Here is a 25,783-nt window from a genome sequence, read left to right on the forward strand (position 1 = left end):
TAAGGTAGAAGGGCCAAGACCAGAGAAAAGTTAGCTCCTTTTGACACAGTAGGGGCTTGCCTGGCACATTTGCCAGCAATGAGGCAAATACCTCAGAGGAGTCAAATCCAACCCAGAATCCTTGCCGAAATCCTGCTGCATCTTCTCTTTCCCATCACTGAGTCGGCAGTCTGCAAGTATCAACAAACCACAGCGCACAGCACTTCTCTGGACTGTGCACTGCTTCCTGTCCTGTGGCTGATGTTTCTGTCCCTCCAGCCTGTAGCACTGCCCCAAAACTGCTTCATGGCACAGGGCTGCTGACCAGCTCTGTACGGCACTGAAAGTTATGGAAATTTTGTGGTTAACTGCTTTACCTGGTTGGTCAGAGGACACCATCCCCTGCCCATCCACAGGCACAGGGGCAGTTACAAAACCTGACAGACTTAAGCAGAGTGCAGTGATTTGCAGCCCTTGGTCTGTGGCCCCTGGGGGTCTATGGATTACTTCTCAGCTATCCAGGAATGCTGAACAAGAAAAGCAAACTGAGGATCAAATAGTACTCTGCATGTGGGCTCCACACCTTCGCTGGAAACCCCCGGGGCACCACAAAATGAGAAGAGGCTGAAAGCTGCTGGGAGGATGTAAATGGCAGAGCACCCGCAGTGGAAGGGGGCTGCACAGGGCTGCCAGGAAAACCTGCTGCACTCACCAGAAGAGACAGGGCACTGAGTTTCAGCCCAGGAGGGATGGGTGACATGGCTCCAGCCATCACAGGGCACCTGCAAGAGCATGGACTCAGGGTCCTTCACTTACGCTCTCTTAGAAAATCTCTGACAAGGTCATGGACCCTTCCTGCCCCAGACAAGACAGGCTCCCTGCCCTTGAGAGCTGAATGTTCTCCTCCTTTAGCAGATGCTGGCAGAGCTTGCTGAACATGATGAGCACTTCACCCATGCCTGTGCATAACCTGTCCCCAGGCACATCTCTTTTCAGAGCTGCTCTGTGCTCCCTGAACCTACCACTTTGCATCCTCCCAGCACACAAGCACCACAGATAGGCTCACATGAGTGTGCAACAGGTACTTTTAAAGCTTCTACCAACCTCCCATCCCACTATGTCCTCCCAGCAAAATACCTCTGCAAGAGGAACCTCCCGGCTACCCCTTCTGCTGACACTGCCTCCCAAACAAACTGTTGTGACCACATTACACACCCCCTGTTCTGGCACGCTCTGACCCAGATGTGCACTGCCTGGTGTACACAAGGTTATGTTTCCAAACACTTAAGCAAGGCAATAGAAAGACAGAAGTTTTCTTCTGTGGAGACCCAGTGGCATAAATCCCACCCATTTTTCCTCTTACAAACAGGGGTTACAAATGCAGCCCCCCACGGGTATTTCACACAGAGCCATTCTCCCTCTCGTTCACACACACACACACACACACACACACACAAGCCCACTTGCTGTGAAGCATTTGCTTATTTATGGCTTGTTTTTGTCAAGCAGAGGCAGGACTGACAGCTCTCAGTGGTGGGGCTCTGTCTGTCTAACTCCGTAATAAGACACATGATATCCATTCTGCTGCCAGCGGGGAGTGAATCACGCCAACCCTGTCACCCCGCTTCGCCTTGGCGAACTCCGCAGCTTGTTAGCATCACAATATTGGGAGCAAAATGTGACCCAGCGCTGGCATGCCCCCTCCTCCCTCGGTCTGAAAAGAGAGGGGGGAACACACACGCTCAGATCTTGACACCAAGGAAAGGCACAAATCCCCCACAGGGCTTTAAAAGGACTTAAAAACATTTTAATAAACTGATCTTAGAGGAAACACCTCCCCTTGGGAGAGGGTCACTGAGCAAATGCCAACACTGTCTCTGTCCTGCTCTGCCTACCCCTGAGCCGCTCTGGGGCACCAGGGAAGGGGTTTCCCCCATCCTCTCTCTTGTTGCTGGCAAAGGGGAGGTGGAATGAGCATCCTGGCTGATTAGGGTGAAGGAGGGCTGCTGGAACCCATTTCCAACCCCAGCATCCCAGGCTGGGCAGGAGGAGTTACAACAGAAGCACTGAAGGATCCCAATCTCCCTCCCCAAACCCCTCCAGTCATGGGGAGGGGAACTCCTACTTGCAGCTTGTTCCCAGGAGATAAATAGACCTCAGTAAAAAGATTGCTACATCCTTTCAATAAAGATTTTTTCCTCTTTCCCAGACAGCTTGTGAAATGTTTTAAAAGCTTCTCACATTTCCAGTGAAACCCACAGAGAAGAATTTTGCTTGTTATCAGCCCTGGAAGACCCTGATAGACGGATGATATTTTTCCCCCCTCCTTTCTCTCTCTCGCACTCTCTTTTTTTACAAGCTGAAAAGAGAGTCACAGTGTGTTTTATAACCGGCTCTCTGCATTTCAAAAGCTCAACAAGAGCTCTCTGCGAACCCTGATAAGCCCAGGGCTCTTAGTGTCTTAAATACCTTTGACAAGCTATACATTACAACGCTAATAATTTGCCAAATTTGCGCCCATAATATGATATCTGTAAAACGTCAAGGGTGGTAATGCGATTAGCGGCCTCAAATGAAATATCGAACATTCAGCGTTTAGGCCCTGAATAGGGGAGAAAGGAAAGGAAATCAATTTCAAAAGCAGGAGGGAAAGAAGCGATAAGCGTGTAATAAAAAGGGAGAGGGGAGCATGGACAGGCCAGGAGAAAGAGCATCTTGTTTTTTATTCTTCCTTTTTTTAAGGCATTAAAGCCTTGAAATGGAGAAAAAAAAAAGAGGGGGGAAAAAAGCGCAAACTAACATCTCTGAATTAAGTTGGTTACAACTCTGCAAAATAACATTTGGCCACCCTAACAACCCCAGGGTTTGGTTGATGGTGAAGGTGGGGGAAGGACTTGCTGTTTGCTCTCTGATCCCCCCCATCCAACTCCCCGCCCCGAACAGTTCGGGTCCATAAAACACAGGATGTGAAATTACAAGTAGTCTGAGGGTGGGCTGCCCCCTCCTCTCTCCCCCACTCAAGGTGGTGGAATCATAATGTACTAATTATCTGAAACCACTCTGAGTAGAAAAGAAACTGTCACATACCAGGCTGTAGACTAAATAACAAACATCCCACACCTGCGGCTTTATGAGCGCTTGCTGTGCAAGGCAGCCAGGGGGAGGGAATTCCCTGCTCCCCACTGGCATGGCGGACAGGCTCCTGCCAGGATGGGATACCGGATGCTGCAACCCGGGGCTGAGCATGGTCCGCGCCCTGCAAGTAGCCTAAATGCACACGTGAATCTCATTGATAGTTCTGTCCTGGCTTTGCATTTGATTTGGCATGAAAACAAACCTTCTTCCAGAATCGGGGTGGGAAGTGAGAGAACTCACCAAAGGAAGGTGACCCACACCAGGGGCAGGAGGCATGGAAGAAGGAGAGAGCCAACAGTGCAGGTTGATTGTTCCAGAAACAGATCTGGAGACTGTCAAGAGAGCAAAGGTGAGAGCAGACTGCAGCCAACTCTCAAACCAGTGCAAACAAAGAGAAAGTCCATGGAAGCACCGCAGAAGGCACCAAGCAATGACCCTGCCTCTCTATCCTTCGTATCCTTCACCACAGTTGAAGCCTGAAGAACATTGTGTCTGCACACAAAATGGCTTGTGGGTACTCAACCATGGCACTCTGCACCCTGGGGTTGAGACTGGAGCAGTGTGACAGGGTCAGCCTACTGCAGTCCCACATACCTGGTGAGGTCAGCAGCATCCTCAGGTTGCAGGGGAGCTGGAATGCACACTTTGTGTAGTGTCATCTCCATTATCCTTGGCCCCCCTTGCGGGCCAAGCTTCTGTGCCAAGGCTTGCCAGAGGAAGGCAGACTCCAAACTCTTACGTGCACATACCACCAAAAACTACACTGAGGCACTCCAAAACGCTCCCATGGAGGAGTAATGGTGGTACTTGGAAAGGAGAAAACCCGCAGGAGCACCAGGGTTACTGAACACTGTCACAAGGAGGCAACTTCTAGGCAAGGGAACTTTGCCTTAGGTTAGGCCATGCAGCCAGTGATTTCAGATTAAGTCAATTATTGAATGGCACAAGGGCTGGAGGGGAATAACCCCAAACTGCCACCTGCAGAGCACTTAGACTCTTGCTGAGCACTGAGCTCTTCTCACCATTGCAAGAAAGGTGCTGGATTAAACAGATTGCTAATTTGCTTCCCAGCAGGACAAGTCCAACAGCAATTCACCTTTCTTGAGAAGAGTTGAAAATGGCCACAAGGGCAGGCCTGGCCAGCTGCTGGGCTGACAGAATGACCTGGGTTTCTACAGGCTATGTGAAGGGTGCAAGGTCTAAAGGAGGGACTTTTCTGAATGGAAATCCATGGAAGTCTGGCAGGGACAAGGGGGACAAGTGCCACCACTGCCTCTCAGCTGCACAGTGAGAAGGTCTGTGTGAGCACAGGGCTATGCTTGGGAGTGCATGGTCCCGTACAAGTTCCAGCAGGCAAGCATGGTGCTGCTGTCCTGGGGCTTGGCCAGCCGTCTTAGAAGCAATGACACACAGGTAGCATCCTCACTGAAAATCCAGCTCCCAGGCAGTGGAACAACCAAGACTGTTGTTCCTGGTCAGGGTGTTGCCCTCCTCCCTCTCTGTGTAAGCAGCAGATCCATGCTCAGACTTACGCTCCTGGCTCTGCATTCACCTCCTAGCTTAGCTAGCACCTCTGAACCCTCTGCATGCAGGAAGAATTAACACTGGTCCAGCACTGGTGATGGGTACAGCAGAGCCAGAACAAACACCTGTATGGCCACCAGCAGCACACCTTACTGCAACCTGCAAATCCCACAGACCCTTCCTGAAGGCACTGGGGTCTCCAAGTGGCCCTGCCTGGGGCAGTTGGAGAGCGGAAGGTGCTGGTCCCCTGTGGGAATGAGAAAACAGACCAGTGTGGGGGCAGAGCACATGCCCCTTGGCCAAGCATGGAATGGCCATTACAGGACCACTTCTTGCGGCATCACGACTCATTAAAGCCAAGAGCGCTTGGGGAATCATCAGCACCAGCCAAACGACTTCCCCAGATGTGGCTCATTCTCAGGATGTGGGAGCCCCCATGGACACCCACCTCCGATCCCAGCTCCTCCAGACAAAACATTCCCAGCATTGGAGTCTCCACCCAGGACCCTGCTCGCAGGAGCTTTCTAGGCCATTTAGCAGGAGGCACTGTTTGGTTTTGAACAGATGTTGCCTTCCCCCTGCCCCCAAGGTCCCCAGCAGCTCTGCAGCCTTTGAGCCAGGAAGGCAAACGAGTTTTGCACACTTGTTTAAGGTCAGTCAGGTGCATGCGCACAGACACACACATTCTCACACATACGAGCTCAACAGCGGGGTGGGCAGAGAGGTACCCCAGAGTAAAGCAAAGGAAGCACTGGGAGAAGTTATGGCTATACTCAGCCTTTAGTGTTAAAAGGACTTCTCTTCCCCACTACCAGCCAGCAGCACAGGTGTGGGACTTTGCACTGCCATCTCTAAACTGGAGTTAAGCAATTTCTCTGTTCTCTCTGGAAGATGTGGGGGGCTGAGATGGCTGCAGGAACTGGGCCAAGGTAAGATGTTTTCCAGGCAGACCACAGCAGTGGGTGATCTGTGTGGGCTTAGTGGATCAGCATAGAGCTTCTGTGTCATGACTGTCACCTGACTATGTTGAAGAACAGACAATTCCTCATAGCTTAGAAGATAGATATATCTGTTTATTCCCAAAACATCACACCAGAGTGGGCCACCTGAGTCCTGCAAATTCACCAAGTGCCCAATGAACCCAGGTTACCCTCCAGGTTCATGGCACACCACTTCCAACCCAGCTACTCAGGGAATGGTGCTTGCTGAAATTAGTTTTTTCTCTGCTCAATCTGGTCCAAATGACTATTGATCCCTTAACACGGAGGTGTAACAACAGCCTTCAGGCATTTTCACTGAGAGATCCCACTTTAAGCTCCTTGTCTCTTTCAAACTGTACTACTGCAAAACTACTAGTTTCATTTTGGCTATAACTGGGAGCAAGACACCTGTAAAAGCGCCCTTTGGCCATTCCCATGGGATAAATGTACCTGCTGTGCATCCAGGCTGCCCCCTTGGGGTCAGTCCTTGAAGAATATTGTCCAATTTCTACTGGGCAATGGACTTGGCAAGCCTTGAGCAGATTTACTGCATCCACTTAGAAGTCCTAAAGACAGGAGAGTGAGAGAATCGGGACCTTTTCAACAAACAAACCAACATGCAAACCCACATCCCCAGTCAACATCTTTTGTTCATAAAACCAGCAGCCCTTTGTGCTAAATCCAGCTTAAAGACAGAGGAATTTGTCACTCAATGCCCTCTAGAAACATCTCAGTATCTTCCACAATGGTTTTGGGATCCAAACTGCAGTGATACACTTTGTCACTGAGCTGGCACAACTACACATGTGCATTCACTCCTTGAAGGCACCTGCAGGGTCTTGTACAAGTTTGAGTCCCCATCCCAAGCAGTGAATATAAAATTGCACAGACACACACAAATGCTTTGGTGGTACAGCTACACTTCTAAGCTTCTGTTTGTAGTCACAGCTCTGGTCCTGTGGCTGTTTTCTGGCTAAGTGTGCAATCCTATAGTATAGAGCCTTTCATTAGCACACACTATTCGTTTGCTATTCCAAGGGAAAACAAGCTGACTGTGTTGAGCAAGAAAATGTGCATGGGAAGTTGCTTCCAGCAGGGAAGAGCTTGGTGATTTCTGGGGACATCAAGCTGGACTCGAGCTTGCACTGTGATATGGCAAAAAAAAAAACATGCAGTGTGGTCCAAGCCTGCAAAGGGATCAGAGCTTAGACCAGAATTTTACTTTGCTGAGTGCTGGCATGGCCATGTTGGAGAAAGGACATTGTCCCCAAGTACCACAGTGCTTGAGAGAGGAAGAGATGACCTGGACTCCAGCAGCAAGAGATCCTTGGAGATGATCAAGGAGCTGCCTAGGGCTGGGGAAACTGTGGCTACATTCATGGAAGGAGGTTCATAGGGTCTGATAAATGGGTAAGGTATTGTGGACCTCTGCTCTCTGCATACCAGAGTAAACACTAAAGGGAGCACAGTGAGCCAAGGGCTAAGGGAATGGCAGAGCAGCCTCCAGACACAGGGCTGCCCTTCCCTGTCTCACTGGATGTACATTCTTTTCACTGTCCTCTGCTTGAGTGGGGTCTTACACGAGAGCTAGGCTTTTAGGGGATCTGCAAGCCCCTACAAGTGGAGGTGGAGGTGGAGAAAGGTAAAAGGGATCTTCACTCTATGGTGTGCACAGCAACAAGAAAGACACCCCTGCCCATAGCCCCTCTTTTCTGCTCTGGCTTCTGTGCCCTGCCATGGTCCTTGCTCTCCTGTGCCACCAGCTTTGGCATGGCTGAGCCTCAGAGAAATGTCAGTGGTGTCCCCACATCCCACCTCTCCTGAAGGAGACTTCAGCTGTGCTGGCTTTCAGCATCTGACCCAGAGCTTTAAAAACCTGGGCGCTGCGCAGAGGGCTCTCTTGTTCAGGGACCCGCATTCTGACTTTGATTAAGTGATGGACATGAAAACACACAGACACACAAACACAGTGCAAGGCAATGTCCCCAGAGGAATGGGAAAAAAAGAGAGATAAAAACCAAACAGCCGTTTTCACCCCCCAAACCGTATAATTTTGTGTAAATTTTTACTTTAAACATCTCTTTTTTTCCTGAGCTGTGATATAGGCCCTGTCAAAACCAGGGCCAATTACTGCCATTAGGTTCCCATTATGTCACTGCTTCTCCCCCCATTATGAAGGTCTTCGGCACACAGAGCTATAATCTTCACTCACTCTCGCTCCATCACTCCCAGAAGGAACAAAATTGTTTAAAAAAAAATAAAGCCTTTATTTTGCCCCTGTCAACTCTGAAAAGGAAGGAAGGGAAAAAGAGAAAGAAACTGGTAAAGTTTTTAACTGTGAGGGTGCCAAAAGGACCGACAGAAAGTGTTCAGCACAGCCAAGGCATATGAATCGGGGGCTGGCACGAGTACTCTACAGGATCACCCACGAGTCACTCTCCTTAACCCTCACAGAGGAGATATTTTCTTCCCTTCCCCTCTGCCAAAGCAGACCTGTGGTGAGCCTGATACTGCCACTGGGAATGGAGAACACAGAGAATGACTGCTGGGAGCAGCACACAAGATGTAATTCATGTTCCACATCACACTCCCCCTGCCAGGGGTTACAGCAATTTGCTGCTAAAGCAGCCCCCTCGTCTGCTTCCAAATACCAACCAGCCTCTTCACCCAAAGTGCTGGCATTGAGCCTGGAAGTGATCTGAGAACGTCCTCAGAGCTACACAGACCTGGCATCTGCTTCCATCAAGGCAGAGCCTGCAGGATCATGCCCAGGAAGGATGACTAGTTGAGGAGGACTAAGGTGACCATGCTCTGAGCCCTCAGGGATGAGAGTACACAAGACCGTGCAAACATCTGACAGGGGAGCTCAACAAGGGTGTCACACAGCTCACAAAGGATGACGAGGGATAAGCGCTTCAGAGGGCTGCTCTCTTGTCAACATAAGAGCAGCCCTTGTCCTGAAGTTCAGGAGAATGTATCATCCCAAACACATTCACACCTGGCCACAGATGGACAAGACCACATGCCTGGACATCAGAAGAGGGCTTTTAGGCATGTTCTCAAAACTCTGCTGGTGCTCTCAAAACTCTGCTGGTGCTCTCAAGTCTAGATCCTCCCTGGGGTGCTGAGAGAGGGAGAGCAGTGTCTGCAGTTGTTTGCAGTGGGTGATTCCAGGGTGAGCAGTAAGAGGCTCTGCCCCACTACACCCATCATCACATATCCAAACACCCTGTGTGTTCCTTGATACTGTTCACTGCTTTTGCTTGATCCCACTATCCTGCATTTTGTGTGAGGTTCATGTGAAAACTAAGGAATGGATCTACTCTAGTTTGCTATGAGAGCTGGATATGGTCAGCTCCAATAAAATGAACTAGAGACACTGAAATGCAATACCTAATCCATCTCCCTCAGTGCCAGTTAATTCAGTCCTAGGGCTCCATTTTGGTCAAGGCTGGAGGTAGAGGCAGCATGGGAATCTGATGTGGTATCAAATAACAGCAGAAACTCAGACCAGAGCATCCAGAGAGACTATGTACTCAAACCACATGGAGCTCACAGCCCCACGATGGGAGGAAGGAGCACATGCCCTTTCCAACCAGCTGTGCTTCTTCTCTGCTCACATGCAGTTCTCCAGACACTGACAACAAATCTTCCAAACCTTTCTCTGTTCACCCTTGTATCCCTGCCACTGCAGCCACTGAAAAGGGCTAAAGCCAGCAGCTCCCCTCCCAAACCAGAGACCTTCCTCTCCTCTCATGGCTCTTGCACCCCTCTCTGGGGACCCCCTGCAGATGACAGCATCTGGCAACTCTGGAGCCTCAGAGAAGGGGCACAATTTGCCCCTAAACAAAGAAACATCATCTCTGCTAAAGCGATTTCCACCCTCAGTGAGACCTCACAGAGCCATCCTCCCTTTGAATGCAAAGGTCTCGCCCATTCCTCTGCAAAGAGAGGGAGGGAAAGAAAGGGGAAAGCAAAAGAAAAGGCGTGGGGGGGCCAGAGAGGGACACAGTGACAGACACTTTGGCTTTCCTGAGCTAAAGGCTGAGCCAATGCAATGAAAGCGCTCAACAGCGGCCCACTGAGCTGTCACTTATGCGAGTCTGTGTGTGCGAGACACAGAAGAGGGGCTGCGCCCGCCAATTGCCCCGCTTTCCACCAGCCCCCTTTTGTTTTTGTTTAAATCAAATCAAGGGCTGCTGTAAGATGTGCAGCAAAGCAATTTGCTGAGTATTATTCCCCCCTGTCATGCCAGCAGCAGCCCTTGGTAACTGGGAAGCTGCCCACATGGAGAGGGAGACCCTCTGGCTGCCTTGGCTGGGAGGGCACAGGGCAAAAGCAGAGCAAGTGGGCACCAGGACGCTGCTGCCAGTGGCCACATTCCTTGCTTGTCTGCCAGCCTGGGTAGTGACAAGCTTGAGCTGAAATAGGGGACTTGGGGGGACCCACATGCCCCAGCAACGTCCCCTCCTGGCTGCAGAAGTCTGTGGATTGAGGACGCTGGCTTGGGGGGCGTATTTTTTACTTTGTCTCGGCCTACCCAGCTGCACGATTCAGGCCTGAGGCAGAGGTGCACAGGTTGCAGAGCTATGGTTCTGCAGCCCCCTTGTCCCAGCTTCTGCAGAGTGGGACAGAGCAGTTTGGGTCCAGGAACCACCTGAATTTGTTCTGGTGGGAAGCAATGGTGCTCCCTCCCTGTCATTCAGCCAACAAAGCTGCGGATGGAGTCCTGGAGTGTTCAATAGCCAAGGACAACAACTGGGCCCAGGCTCTGCACCCCACCCCTCTGCCACCTCCATTCCCCCCGTGTGAGCACTGGGAGGGGAAACAGGCATAGGGCCACCCTCGTGGGTCTTTCCCTAAAAACACTGCTGGGGGAAAGTTGCTGCTGCTGTGCTACAAGTGCAGGAGAAGAGAACTTGCTGAGGAGGAAGGCTGAGGAAGAGGAGGGTGTAGAGCAGGGAGGGTTCATGAAGGCTGCTGCATGCTTGAGAGGGAAGGCAAGAGATGAGCTGAAGGAGCGAGATGCTGAGAGACTCTGCCTCTCTGTGTGCACAGGTTACAAGAATTCAAGTTCCCAGGTCCAGAAGAGATGAAAACGAGCGAATGTGAGAGTGACAGGGCTGGATATCCTCCTCAACTCCACGGAAAAGAGGGAGCAGACTGTATATCCAGCTCATGGACCAGACTCAGCCATGATGCTGGTTACCTTGTTACTCTGGCAAGTCCCTCGGCTGCCTTTTGTTTCATTTCTCCTTCAAATAAAGTACTAACAAGGTTCATCTCCCCAGTGAAGTACTGCGAGTCCAATAGCTTTAAAAGGAGCTTGTAAGAACAAAGTAGTATGAGTATTATCACAACTTGCTACTCCAGGGGACTGGAGGGCTAAACACTGGTAATGTTTCTCAAAGAGGCCGAAAGATGGCCATGGGGATTACAGATGAGCAAATCCCCATATCAGTGTCCAGTAACTCGCTAGAAACAGCTCCCAAATTAAGGACCGTCTTCAGGCCACAATTTAACACACCACTCACAGGGACCCTCCTCCAAAGAGCAAATACTCTGAGTTTAATGACTGGTCGGCAACCTTTTTGAGCTTTCTAAATGCACACAAGACAGCCAGAGTCATCAACGGGGAAAAGGCAGGATTCTCCCCCAAAAAAAGCCAAGGTAGCCACAAGCTGGGTAACCCACACATGCACCAGTGGCAGGGATTCTGAGTCCCATGCCAATTCTGCTGCAAACAGAAATGTTAATATGAATGACAGCCACCATTCAAGGTCGGGAATAACCTTTTTCCCAAAGAGAGTGAAAGTATCTTTTCTGTAGACATAGAAATGGTCACAAAGGACATGCAGGAAACAGGGAGCAGGAGTAGTTTTAATAAAAAAATGCCCACTACGCCTTTCCTCTGGTAAAGGAAGAAGGGAAAAAATGAAAAATATGAATGGCAAAAATCCCTTATAACTGATAAAAAGGTAATAGTTATAGACAACGCACAGTTAACTGCTGGGACTCCCTGCCAAAAGGCTGAGGCTACATTCAAAGAGAGAAAAAAGTCCCACTTAAACAGGATAATGGACACATCCTGGGTTACAGCAACAAGAGTAAACAAAAACTGTCAGTGTCATTTTTTAAAGGCGTATGCACGCTTTCAACCAAGTAGGAAAAAGTTCCCCTGTGGTCCATTTATTCCAAAATTACATGCCCTGCTGAGCCATCCCCTACCACAGCCAGCGTGTCCTGCACCAGACAGGATGCTCAGTTTCATGGACACTGTCCTGCCTGATTTCAGGTGTGTGTTTCCATGGGTGCCCTGCCCACACTGATATCCTCTCCATACCAATGGATTCCAAAGGGTTAAAATAAAACTTCTCCCCAAGAAGAAGAAGAAGAAAAAAGAGCCAGAGAGACAAAGTTAATTGAAACTGCTGTTTAATTTTTCAGCTCCACTGGATTACACTGTGGCACAGATGGTTCATCAAGACAGTCTCTGTCTGTATCACTGTCCGTCCCAGCCTCTCCCCCCACCATGCAGAAGGGAGGGGGAGGAAAAAAACACAGCAGGCAGTGGCTCAAAAAAAAAAAAAAAAAAAAAAGCAACTTAACACAAAAGAGCATTCTGTGCAGCTCTTTTCAAGGCGCTGGGACAATGCTCCCAACTTGATCCTTTCATAAAGAAAACGTTTCGGGGTCAGAAAACAGGACACATTAAGCCCAGAGAAGCACATTGGCCATTTTACTGCTGACTTTCGTGGCTAGCTAGAAGGCTGCACCAGAGTTGGGTTATTTTAGTTGTTTTTAAAGGCGGCAGTCCTGTAGGAACAATCACATTTGGGGTTTGGGGTGGCCTCAGCTCCCACCCGCCCACAGCACCCCATGCTCCAGAACAGCTCACCCATCCCTCTCTGCTGAGAAAAGTCTAACAGAGATGAAAGGCACCCTCTTTAACTGGATTACCCTTACAAGCAACCAAACCAAAGAGACTAAGAAACAGCTAATTAAAGCTGTTCAGATACAAAGAGCAAATCCTTCCTCCTGCTCTTCCTTCTCTCAGCCCAATTCATTCATATTTCCCCTTATGCCTTATTAATTCCTCAGTCGCTGCTCTAGGGGACAGGGGGAGGGGGAAGGAAGGCAGGTGGGGAGTGTGAGAAAGGGGACCAAACCTATCCGTGGGTCAGATTCAGCATTGATTTGGCTTTTGCCACGGCTACGACCCATTGATTCTTAAGCTTAAATTGATGATTAGCACTTTCTGATTGAAATAATTCCTGGATCCTTGCAAAGAAAAAAAAACCCACCTTTTTTTTTGTGCAATAATTTGCTCCGCTAATCATATTTTCCAGAGGCCCAGCAAAGGTAAAATCCCTCATTTAAAATTTCCGGTAAGTGTCATATCTCTAGCTAAAGCAGGAAGACACGGCAAAGCAAAAAGTTCTATTTTTGCCCACATGAACTTCTCAGCAGGTAGCTTTTGCCTTTGGGGTAACAGCCAAATCTTAACTCCAGAGCAAAATTCATGCTGAAGCTTCTTCAAAGATGACATCTGCCTGGGGGATATTTTTTGGTTTAAATTCTCCATACCAGGTAGATCAGGCATAAAGGTCCAATCACAAATGAGAGAGATTCTGAATCTCAAAACACAAAGGTCCCATCTCAAATGAGAGAGATTCTGAACTTCTCGGAAAACTCCTGGTTGGGCATTCAGGAGAAGGCTGTGAACTCCTTCACAATTGAACCCCATTTCTCTGTTTCCTCCTAGTAAAGCAAGTATTTCACAGTCCCCAGCACTGCTAAGAAGGCATGAAAAAAGGACTGTTTAACTGCTCTGTACCAGGCTGGCTCCCATCACCCCATCTCATCCTGCCAGCACATACTGCATAACCAGGAAACTGCTGACTCTCCAACCAGAGGAAGTTTCTCCATCATGAAGTAGATTCAGACACTCCAGAGGAGTCCACAAGGCCAGGTCAATAAGCAATGATTTTTCTACAACCAGAGATTAGATGAGAAACTGCATCCTTCGCTTCCATCTGCATCTGACAGATCTCTGTCCCTCTGGTACAGCAACGTTCTGGACAGTTATTAAATGGACACTCAGGCAGATTTGGGCCAGTGATGCCATTTCACAGCCAGGATGACTGAGGTGCAGGAAAAATTAGCAGTTTTTTTCAAGGTCACAGGAGCAGCCCAGAGCCGACTTGTAGTGCCATGCACAAACCAGGCTGGCATTTGACTCCCCCCACCTCCACTAAAAAGAAGTCTTAGGGGAAAGCAATTCCAATGGTTTAAGGCCAGGGAGGAGCATACAGGTGGAAAAAGAGCTGGGTCAGCCACCAAATCCCTGGGATGGCTGATGCACCAACCATGGCTGCTCTGCTCCAGGGATGCTCCCAGTGTCTGCAGTGCAACCACAGCTGCCTTTCATGGTTAAGAGGAGGGAAAGGGGAGCTTCACCTCAGAAAAATGACAAATGAAACCAGGACACCATGTCCAATTACTTCTAACAGGGTAACTATCATGTACAGCAGGTAACACAAACATGCTTCAGACCCCAGTACCTTGGGAGATGTGTTTTAAAAGCCCACCTGCCTCCATGACTTGTTCCCTCCTATCTCCTCCTTGGCACATTTGGTGCATAGGCAGCTGCCAAGCAGGTGTGGCACCCAGGAGCATCCTTAGCTGCTGTGCACATGGGTATCCTTAGCACTATAGAAAAGCCATCATTATTCTTGGGTTGGGACATGTGCTTCAGGCTGAAGGACATGCCTGGGTTCATATAAGAAGGTACTTTCCACTGTTATATTTTTTTCTTTGCTTTTGAAGAGGACCTGCAAGCTTCCCACCTCCCATCTCACCTGCCATAAACAGGGTGCCAAGAGGTGGAAGAGTCAGAGCAGCAGAGAGGGAGAGGAGGCTGGAGGGGGAGGGGGAGGAGAGATGACTGGAGGGAGGTCGAGAGAGGAACGAAGAAAGAGGAAAGAAAAGAAAAACCCAGCAGTGCACCATGTTGCATTGTTCACGCTCAGACCTTCAATTTGCTCTCTGCATTCTCCTGCAGCGGGGAGAATGTTACGCTGGCTTAAGAGACAAATCGGACACAAAATAAAGACCAAGCACTCAGCAGTAAAGCAATTATCGCAACATTTTATGCCGGGCCTGTTCCTTTTGAAGGCAGCCTGGTGCTGCCCGCATGTACCTTAACCCGTTCCTAATAACCATAAAGTCACCATTATTTACGGTACAAGACATTAAATAAATAATGAAAAAGCTGCCGGCGACGGAGCGAGGCAAGTGGGGGTTGCAGGGAATCTCCCGAGACCAGAGCTGGCACTGGCTTAACCTGCACTGCAGAAGGCAGAGGAAAACAACTTCCTTGGACCTGGGGAAGGGAGGATACATTTTTATTTTGGGGTGACACCTCAGGCCTTGGGACCAGCCAGGGAGTAAAAATTAGATTGTGGGGATTTTTTTCAAAGAAGAAAGCAGCAAAATGGGGTTGCATGGGACTCGTGGGCAAGCCACAAACCAAAAAGGTTCCTATAAGAAGGAGGAGGGATGGCAGGGCCGGATTCTGACTTTCACCTTGCCAGCATAAATCCTGGTGCAATGCTGCTGGAACCAGGAGCTCCTGAACGCTTGCAGGATGTAGCTGAGGCCAGATGTGAGTCCCCTACGAGAAGAAATCCAGTCCCATCTTGCTTCAATTGAGAGGTAAATAGATAAAAATAAAATATGAACATAAATAGGGGTCACGGCAGGACTTTCCACAGCTGTGGATCAGGTTAATGGACAAAGGGCATTTACCCTACTTGAGTTCCACCTCTCACCACTGCATCCACACAGTCCCACCAGCAGACAAGCTGCCCTTCAAGCTCTGCTGACTATTTTCATAAACAAGCATCTCAACACCTCTGTTTTCAAGGTCTAGCTACTTTCCCCGAAACCTGTTTCTCTTTTGAACCCTTCCCTCTCTTGACAGTCTTCTGTCTCTGAGCAATGCTGGGTCACACTGGGTGCCTGGGTTTGGCTGTGCCACCCTTGCCAACCCCAGCAGCCTGGGGAAGTACAGGTACCTCCTTCGCCCTCACTCATGCCAGCCTTGTGTCAGCACACCAGGGTACTTGCTCCAAAGTGGTGCAGCAGCTCCTATGTCCACTCTGTGGTGCTACAGGGGGTGACAGACACAGATGGAAAGCAGGACACTGCATGCTGTCTTCCACAGAACCTCGGGTCACTGCCGGAGTTCCTTATGGTGAGGGATACGAAGCAGCTGCAGCTGCTGGCAACGTCTGCCTAATGTAGGAGTCAACAGCAGGCATGCCCTTGGGTTATGGTGGTGTTCCTGAAAGGTATGGTCAGTCTTCATTGTCCACCAACACTTTCTTCTGATTTCTAAAACAGCCCGACAGTTTGATGCAGAGATGGTGAACAGGGATACCTCCCTTTCAGCCATCTGCTGAAGTTGCTGGGCTTACATCAGACATAGAAAGCAGGAACAATTTGGCAGTGTGCTTCTGTGCCAAGCACCACAGTGATCCTTGAAGCTGCTTTATAACTCTCAAGGCAATCAATGTGAATTTTAAGAGTGTTTTAAAGACAAAGAGAATTCCATACCAGGTAGAAAAGGCATACAACAAGACTACTCTAAGAAAAATAATTTCTATTTTGCATTTCTTGCTTGTAAGTACTTTTCAGGGGCAAAACTAATGTATTCTTGAAAATGCACAAACACAGTGGGGAACGATGGAGGATACCTGACCCTCACAGAGCCACTGCAATGCTGCTGGTAAGCTCTCTCAAGCACTTTTTTGCTGGGGTTTCATTTGGCTGCCCATATTTGTTAATAGACTAAACTTTAAAAGACAGACTCAGGATTAACGAGACGCATCTCAAACCATTCTTTGTGTTGTGGAAATTCCTCCCAGATTATATTAATAATAAGGCTAGGGAAAAGGTGTTGCCTCTGGGCAGGACAGGAGTTCTGGATCTTCTGACTTTTGAGGAAAAGACATGGGCTCTTTATATTTGTAGAATACGAGACCTCCTTTTTTAAGAGCTAAGACCTGCGCCTGGAAACCTCTCCTCACCTTGCTCTGCTGCTTCTGATGGATGCACAAGAGGAAAAATTTATTTCACTGCCAAGAGCACCCTGGTCTGGCAGCACACACACATCTCTGGGACATAAAATGTTTCTGATCAAAATCCGAAGGTTGTTGAGTTTATTTTCTTTAAACCAGAAATATCCCACTCTTTCTATGGCCTGAGAATTGGGATCTGTGCTCTAAAATTAAGGATTTGCCTCAAAAATGGAAAATCATCATGTGAAAGCATACTCTTTCCATGAGAGCTTCCACATTTTATTTCCAAGTTTGTCTCACAAAGAACTGCAGCAACTAGAAGAGGGCAGTGTTTGATTTTTAATATCAAACATGTAGCTGAATGGTCCCTTAGGAGAGCTCTTGAAGTGCGGGTTTGTGTTTTTCTTAAGTCTACCCAAAACAAAGGAAAACAAGCTCTTCTGCAGTTGAATGGGAAAGCCAAATGCCGCCACACACAAAAGAGGAAGGGCCATCTGCACCATCTGATTCAACCAGGGAAGTTGGTACAGGTGCCCCTCTACCACTGGGTAGGTGGGGGGCAAAAGCAGCATCAGCACATGCAAGAAACACATTATTGGAGATGGTGACAGGCTGGAATGAGTGATGCTCCTCTCCCCCAGGGCTGGCCATGCAGAGAGGGTAATCCCCTGCTGCCTCTGCACTGCGGAGGGGGTGAGCAGGGTGCAGAGGCAGATGAACCGGCTCATGGACGTCTCAGTGTGCTGCTCTCACCCCGTCACGGCGCTGTGAGATTGGAAATTGCACAGTGCCCAACTGAGGGGTGCCTCAGCCTCCGGCTGAACAAGCCTTCCCAAAGCCTGTGCTGAGGTGACAGCTGTGGCACTGCACAGGAAAGAGGACCCGAGCCATGGTATCTTGGGCGGCACCAGGCACCCGTGCCCCCCTTTCACCCCTATGTCATAAAGCAGAGCGCAAGGCAGGCAGGCACGGGGGCAGAGGCAGCTGCTCCTTGTAAGATCTGCTCCATTACACCCCTCAGAAACGGGGAGAAGGGGTGGGAAGGGAAGGAGGGAGGAGGCGGATTTCTAGGCATCGGTGGGTCCATTCTTCGCCAGCTTACGCAAGTCAAAGCTACCACCGATGTGGGGGGGACGAGCCGGGTGGGGGGTGGCCAGTGCTTCGCGAGGACAAACCATTCAGGCGGGCTTGTGTGTCACACCCAGCTCTTCGGGTGGACATGCCTCTCTCGGAGCTACTGAGAAAGCCACCACAGCAGTGTCTCACAGTCCCCGTGCGACACCCTCTCCCTGTGCCTGCCAAATCCGCAGGCACTGGGATGACACTTTTTTTTGGATGCCTAGCCCCAAAGCCAAACTGATGTCATTTAAGAGGCTGCCCCCCCTTCCCCCTCGCCTCCCCAGCGCCCGGCCACCAGGCTCAGCTGAAATGTAAACCTCCCCTCCTCTCCCCGCAACAAAAGCGAAAGGCTTTCAAAGCCCAACCTGATTGAAATTCAAAAACTTTTTCAGCCCCTCTCCCTCCTCCCCACCTTGAAAAGAGAGTGTATAAAACTGGGAGACAAAAGCCTCCCCCAGCCCACCCTCGGCATTGTCTGGCCGGGGCGGGTTCGGGCCAGCGACAAGGGGCACCCAGCCCGGCGGGGGCCCCGCTCCCGCTGCCCGCGCCCCGCTCGTCCTCGGCCGGGGGGGTCCCGAGCGTCACAACACACCCGCACGCACCCAAAATAACCCGCTCCCCGCCTTTGTGCGGCACACAAAGAGGAGCCCGGCGCTGATGGAGCCGGGCTGGTGATTTACTCACCTGCCTCTCCGGCCCCCCGTGCGTTTCTATGGGGCCAGGGGGAGGGGAGGGCTGGCCTTTGGTTTTACACACACACACATACGGCTTTTGTTGCTGTACCCCCCCTGCTCTTGAGCCGGCATCTTCTGGGTGATCCTTAACCTCGCAGCTCGCTGGTGTCCCTCCCCTCCACACCAGTCCTGGGTGTCCCATTAAACGCTCATGGTCCAGCCATTGAGTTCTGCAGCTCCCTTACCTTTGGGACAGACATTTCAGGGTTCTCCTTTTGAGGTGAGCTCCCCTCTTTGCACATTCAGCTAAACAGTTGCTCTCTTTTTCCTTCCCAAACACCTTCCCTAGTTCCATATTCCCGTTGCAGAGAAGTCACATCCTCTCTGTAAGTCCCGCTCATGCATGGTTCTGTGGGAAGCCAATTCCACTAGCTCATCCATCCTTTGCAGCCAAGCCATCATTTGTCAAAGGCCCTAGAAAGGCACCAGCACTCCTATGGCCTGTTGGGCTGACCCACCTGGGCAGTTCCCATCCATTGTCCCCATGTTGACTATGGGACAACTGAGATGACAGGTTTTAGTGCTCCACAGGGGTGCTCAGGTGTATCTGATGCAGTTGGGAACCTGCACCCAGTAGAAGAGCAAAACTCATTGACTAAGCAATAGGTTTCTGACATTACCCACCTCCCACAGTGGTACTTCCACCAACGCCATTTCACAGGATCACAGAGTCTTGGCATTTCTACTCTCAAGACTCTCTAAAGCTCTCTCAGAGGCAGCAGGCTCCAGTGATAAAAGCTGTCCCTTTCCATTAGGGAACTAAAAAAAACCAAGTAACTGTGGGTACAAAGATTTCTTCCCTGTTCAACAGCAGGCTCTGTGACAGGGCATCTCCTGGGGCGGGGAGACAGTGCAGCATAACAAACACTGATAGCAGCCCATCGATTTGGTCTTTGCTCCTGCATGCTCCCCAGCACTTCTGCTGCTGCTCCATTAAGACACCTCAAGTCTTTCCATTTTTCCTTCAATACTGTTCCTGCTGCCTGTCCTCCCTCCCTAGACTGTAAGATCTTTGGAAGCAGCTCTCCTCCCTGTTTCATGCTTTCTTGCACAGGAGCCCTAATCCATAACAGCAAGTCCTATGGGTACTGTCATCACAACCTGGCTGTACACTGTCCCAAGGTGTCAACCCCATAGTGACACTAAGTGGTCCTGTGCTCAAAAGTGACATATTCCCGCATGATGTGACCTTAAAACGTGAGTTGTGTCCCTCAGCAGTACCAGTGCAGATGCTGCTACTGCATGATGATCCATTTTTTAAAATCTTGAGAATGGCTGATGTGATGCATGAACAAGGAAGAGGGAGTGCAGACATCAGGCTGCACCACAGCACCAGCCTACACAGTTGATGCTTTCCTCTGGATCTCATTTACCCCCTCAGCAAAAGAGAGGCAGTGATTCTAGCTCACTTCTTTAAGCTCTAAGATCTTACAAGTGAGAAGAAATAGGTGTACAAACTGCCAAGTAATAGCTCTGACTCCAGGGCTGGATGACAGACCTGGTTCCTGACTCAGCTGCCTGCCTGTACAGCTCCATGGCTATCCAAGACAGACTACTAAATTATGCAAAACCTTTGAGTGAGCCTGGCTTAATTAAGTTTTAATTTTAGTAAATTACTAGTGTGGGAGTGGTCGAATCTGTGAACCATTACTCCTGCTTGTTCGGGATTTTATTTGGAAATAAGACACTTCATTACATCTCTGTAAACAAGATCTTCTCAGAAAGGAGAACTGGTGCAGAAGATCAATACAGAAGTGGGAAGAGGAGTGGAGGGGACAAGCAAGCCAGTCTGGTAAAGTGTGGTTAACACAGAAATTTGGAAAAAACTGTCCAAGAGCTGCCTATACTGCACTCAGCTTCTCCCCAACACTCCAATATCAGCCTTCAGTGTCATCCTGAAACCTGCAGCTACTGCCATCCATGGCAATGCTGTAGACTCTTGTACATGGGCCTGGGATGTTTTGCCTTGAGAGGCCTTTCATCATTGTACCCCATGTCCTTGGATCAAGGAGATGTGAACAGCCTCTTCACGAGTCCCCAGCACTGATCTCCCTACAGCTAAAAGGGGCTTGTAAAGCCCAGCAGGTGCACAAATAGCAGTACTGCCATTACTGCCATGAGCTGACACTGCCCCTAACCCAGAAATCGCTGTTTCCACTACAGTGCTACCACCGGACAGAGGAAAGACCTGGAAGTACTTGTGTCTCCTTTAGCTGACATGGGAGAAGCTGTGAGAAGCAGTGGAACATCAACACAGGTTACACCCTGGAATCTGCTCTTCTTTGCCCAGGACACTGGCTCTGCCATCCTAAGTCCCTAACTGGTTTAACAGCATGATGATCACCCATGGTACTGCAATGCCTTCTGCTATCACTGTCACTCCTGAACCCACTGCTAACACCCATCACCTGCCACATAGCAGCACAGGACTGGGGTACAGCACAGAGGCCAATAACCAGGGCAAGAAATTACTCACCCTTCCAAAAACGTGGTGTTTTGAATACAAACCAGGTATGCATTTTTACAGACAAGACTCATTCCCAAGGGAACAAACCTAAAAAGGGAATAACTTGCTGTGTCTGGTACTTCAGTTAATTTATTTCTAAGATATTGCATCTAATTTTTAAATTGAACGCAGCTCAATATCTTGTTAGCCAAATGTTACAGTGTTTATAACTTAAATATCCATCCAGAGAAATTATGATACTTTTACAAATCTCCCTCAATAGCTTAAGTTAAAAATAAACCAGCAAATCTATCAATCAGCCTTATTCATTCATCTCAGCTATTGTGGGAAGAAAGGAACAACATACGCAAGAGAGAAGCAAATGGTCTGAGAAGAGGCAGCTGAACGTATTGATCAGAGTTAAAAAAAAAAAAAAGTTAGAAAAACCCAGACACACGTCATTTGGTTTAATGCAACCCATACAAACAGGTCCAAAAGGCCACAGCTGCCTGCCTTGAGCTCTGCTCAAGTTGGTGGCTGCCTCTCTCCCAAATGACAGCCCTCCAGAGCGGGCAAGACCTCTCACTGCTCCTACTACTTTAAAACTACTCTATCTTCCCCAGAATAATAATAAAAAAAATTTAAGACAGAAGTCAACATTGTATCCTTAGGACACCAAAATAATAAATAAATAAGCAGGAATGCTTGCAACCCACCAAGTCTGACAGCTGAAAGTGTGCACAAAGGAAAAAGCACTGGTGAGAGAGTGAAAGCCATCCTTTGAACTCCCGCACCCCAGCACTCTCAGAGGCGACGGATTTATGCTTCTGCTCCAGCATGCCAGTTCAGAGAGACCCTTTCTATCCATCTCACCCTGATGGGCTCTCAGAGTCACTTGTGGCCTTCTCCCCCACTTTTGGCTTCTATTGTTTAAACTTTCACTGTTTTTCCACAGAGAAAAAGGGAGAGAATCACCTCACACTTCTTGGGTTATTTAAAAAGAAAGGGAAAGAAAAAGAAGAAAAGCATTTATCTACGGAAAGTTTTAATTTTTTTTTTTTTTTTTTTTTTTTTTTTAAATAACCTGCCTGGGAAGGCCCCGTCCCCTGGGCTGGAGAGGGACCTCGCCATCCCTCTCAGCCTGTTGCATTCAGGCAAGGTGAAGAGGCACAACTCGTGTTAGGCCGATGGGAACAAATCTCCCCTTTTGTTCCCTGCCAAAGGCTTCGCTAATTGCCGTTGGCCCGACCCTGCCTTATCGGCGATCGCTCCCAGAAGGGGAGGGCACAGGCAGGTTCAAAGAAAGGAAGAAAGAAGAAAAGAAAGAAGAGAAAGCAAGAGAAAACATTCCTTTTCTTTCCACCAGCAGCCAGTGCGAGGCAGAAAACCAGAGGGAAAGAAAGAAGAGAGAGCATGAAAGAGAACAAAAAATAAATAAATGACCGAAGCCTGCTCGGAAGACCCTCTTTCTCTCCTATCAGCTTTTACAGGGGGCAATACATTTTATTCATTGCCAGGTCTGACTTATCGCAGCCTTGTTTTTAATGAGGTATAATAAGGGGAACATTTTGTAACAACACGGTTCCTCTATTTTATCCGACAAACAGCTGTGTCATGGCCGTCGCTGGTAGAATGAATCATATCTCCCTGCCTGCATATGCTAACTCCCATGTAATTACCCTCGCATCTTAAATAAAGCAGGCCCTAAACCTGTCGCTCAGATTACAAGCAAACGGTGCAGACCTCGTAACTGGGGCCTCTATCATTACAATTAATTTATCACAGGAGCGGCTGAGATTAGAGACTAGAATTAAAACTCGAGCAAGGAGGGTACCCAGGGCTGACAGGGAGAGGGAGAGGAGCTTTATTGCAGAAGCAAGGCAGGCTAATTCCTTAACTGAAGCAATCCTGGATATTTTTTTCTTCAAGTTATTAGCTCAGTTATTTTCCTGAGGCTACGGCAGGACATTTTTCTCCCTGAAATGTCAGGAAGCAGAAAGCAAAGGGAACTTTGCCCTGTATTAAGCCTACTTGATAAACACAAATGTATGAAGGCACCGTTCTGGGTGAGTGTACGTGCATCCAGATATGTCCACGCCTGTGATTTTTTGGAAGACATGAACGCTATGTTTGCATACAAATATATATGCCAATGTATCGCTACATAACATGTACAGAGACACAGCTGTGCAAGAACATCTCTTGCAACATGAAGTTTTGCCTTCTCAAGACTTCTCTGCTATAAATACAGCTTGTTCAGCAGAACAGCCCATTCCTCTCTGACGCTGCCCCCAGCGCCAATGCTGCAGTGGTTTGCTATGGCACAAAAGCACATCTCCCACTGCTGGGCTATGCTTTCTCCCTGCGCCCATGGGATGGATGGATGGATGGATGGATGGAAGGAAGGAAGGAAGGAAGGAAGGAAGGAAGGAAGGAAGGAAGGAAGGAAGGAAGGAAGGAAGGAAGGAAGGAAGGAGAAAAGCCTTTAAAATCAGTGCTTTTAGGGTCTTTTTGCATTAGAGCAGCAATTTTTGCATGGTGTGAAGACACTGATGAGCGATTTTACATCCACATAGCCCTGTGCACTTCTGCACAAGGCAACTCTTAGTGTCCTGCTTTTTTTCCAGCACTGCTCCCCCCAGAAGATCCTAGACCCTGGAACACTCACTCTCCCTGCAGACAGGTATTTGCAAGCAGAAGAGGACCATCTCATCACAAGACATCAACCCTGCAGCTGGATATACAGAGGAACAAACTCTACAGACAGCAAAGGCCTCCTCATATCAGAGGGAGTAAGATGATTCTCAATCAGCTGCATCCAAAATAGATCTAACTTTAGGACTGGGTTCTAATTCAGTAAAATAATAAAGATACTGTGATTAAAATCATATGTATTTTTAAAAAAATAATCTCTCTTTTTTATATTTTTTAGAAACTTCTGTGATTGTTGCACTGGGAAGAATAATGAAAATGTATTTTATTTTCTACTATCCAGAATTTGGGCTCTTCTATCAGTCTGCATATTGAAAACAGTTTTCCTGTCCTCACTTTTGCTTCCAGTCACTCTGCATTGCCTTATCTTTTAGTATTTTGTGCATACTGCAAGGCCTGAGCTCCAAGATGAACAGATGAAAGGAAAGGAGGAAGGTTGGCTTTTAAAAGATTACTGTACATTTTTATTTCAAAAAACTGTTTGTTTTGGTTTTTTATTTCCTTTAGAGGCTTTGTAAACATTATTTCTTGCCAAAAACTGAACCTGAGACCAAGTGACATACACACATTATAAAAAAAGCTAAACCACTTAAATCAAAGAGTGCTGGTCTGTCAGCAGTGCAGTCCAGCCAGCAGGAAGGTTATAGTTTTATGGACACCAGAGATGTCACTTGTGGGTAGAAGTAGTGACCTGCAGTCCTTCCAGCCCAGTGTGGTGTCTTCAGCAAAGGCCAGACCAGATGCTTCTGTGAAAGATCAAACGAAGTAAGACAAAAGGAAGACACCACTGTAAACAGTTACAGGGCAGCCTCATTTCAAGGGAAGTTTACTCCCCAAAAGCTGGCCCTTGGCATATGCTCCGTGGTAATGGCAGAAGGCATTTAGCAGTATTTTATTGGATTAAGCCCTAAAACTCCACTCTCCAGTATCAATGGGACTGGAAAGCTGGGATCTTTTCTATTATTATTATTATTATTATTATTATTATTATTATTATTTAAAAGTAAAGCTTTTTGCTACTCTATTCTATCTGCTGGTGCTTGTTTTTATGGTGTGTTTGCTAACTAGGTATTAGAAATACAGAGCTCTGGGGCTGAAACCCTCTGCTTCTTACCAAGTGAGTCAGCACCGCCAGTTTAATGCAGGTATCAAATTGGTATCTAAATAATATCTCAAAACACATCCTCCTTGTCCTGGCAGTATTTTGTTCTTTCTTGACCCTCCCTCGTGAGATGGAGCCTGATGGCATGGGCGGATGGGTGCATGGCACTGCATTGGTCCCTTTCCTGCAGTGCCAGCTCGGCTGTTTTGGGCAGGGCTGGGGGATGCAGCCCGGGAGGCAGGAGCGGACATGCCTCTTTATTTTCTGCTCACAATTGGCAGCTTCCTCCACCCACCCAAACAGACCCCACAATGTTTTTTAAAATGCAGTCAGCAGCAGGAAACTAAGGCAACTTCTGTCTCCTATTGAAAGTCTCCCAGCAAAGCTGCAAGCCTTCCCTGGACCACCCTGGGTCATGTAAATTCAGCAGATTATCCATCCCTAACTCTCCTCATCTATCACCCGCCTCTGTTATCGATCTGCTCCTCTGAGTAAGTGGGGCCCGGGCTGTCCATTGCTGAGTCCTGCAAATCTGGCCAGACGCACGTGTGACTGCCTGGGAGAGCGAGGAGGACAGGTTCAATAATGCTGGGTTACTGCCACCGCACAGCCTGAGCCGAGCTGATCTATGGGCTCGGCAAAGGCACGATTCAAAAGCAGGACAAGACTTGGCCATAATGCCACAGGACTCAATTTAATCCCATGACACTCAGCTTTAAAGGCAATACTGCCAGCCACCAGCTGCCAGCCAAGGCTGGGAAGTCACTTCCACCACCCAGTGAAACAGATTAAATGCCTCCTTTCTATCTATAAGATACTGACAGCACTTCAGCTGAACCGTCTGCTCCTCCATTTTGCAGATGAAGGCTGGGAAATGTCCATCTCCATGTGCCCTATTCCAGCTCTTTGCCAGAATCTCATAAAATCCCAAGACTTGGGACCGTAAAACTCCCCCATTTCAAACCCAG

General features: G+C 48.6%; 1 protein-coding gene and 1 long non-coding RNA gene across 6 annotated transcripts in view; one reads left to right on the forward strand and one right to left on the reverse strand.

Annotated features, from left to right (window-relative positions):
• The window catches only part of RNF220 (ring finger protein 220), a 218,107-nt gene that overhangs the window by 161,087 nt on the left and 31,237 nt on the right, over positions 1–25,783 (reverse strand). The window lies entirely within an intron of this gene.
• LOC146433816 (uncharacterized) lies at positions 17,660–23,865 on the forward strand. Of its 2 annotated transcripts, none has more exons than XR_014853717.1 (3): positions 17,660–17,695; positions 20,719–20,904; positions 23,629–23,865. It is a non-coding gene; the product is annotated as an uncharacterized LOC146433816 (long non-coding RNA). The 2 variants fall into 2 exon arrangements; XR_014853716.1 differs by lacking the exon at positions 17,660–17,695 and adding an exon at positions 17,890–18,775.

The sequence above is a fragment of the Lichenostomus cassidix genome, chromosome 8, assembly GCF_008360975.1.
Source record: "Lichenostomus cassidix isolate B80296 chromosome 8, HeHo_3.0, whole genome shotgun sequence".
Taxonomy (NCBI): domain Eukaryota; kingdom Metazoa; phylum Chordata; class Aves; order Passeriformes; family Meliphagidae; genus Lichenostomus; species Lichenostomus cassidix.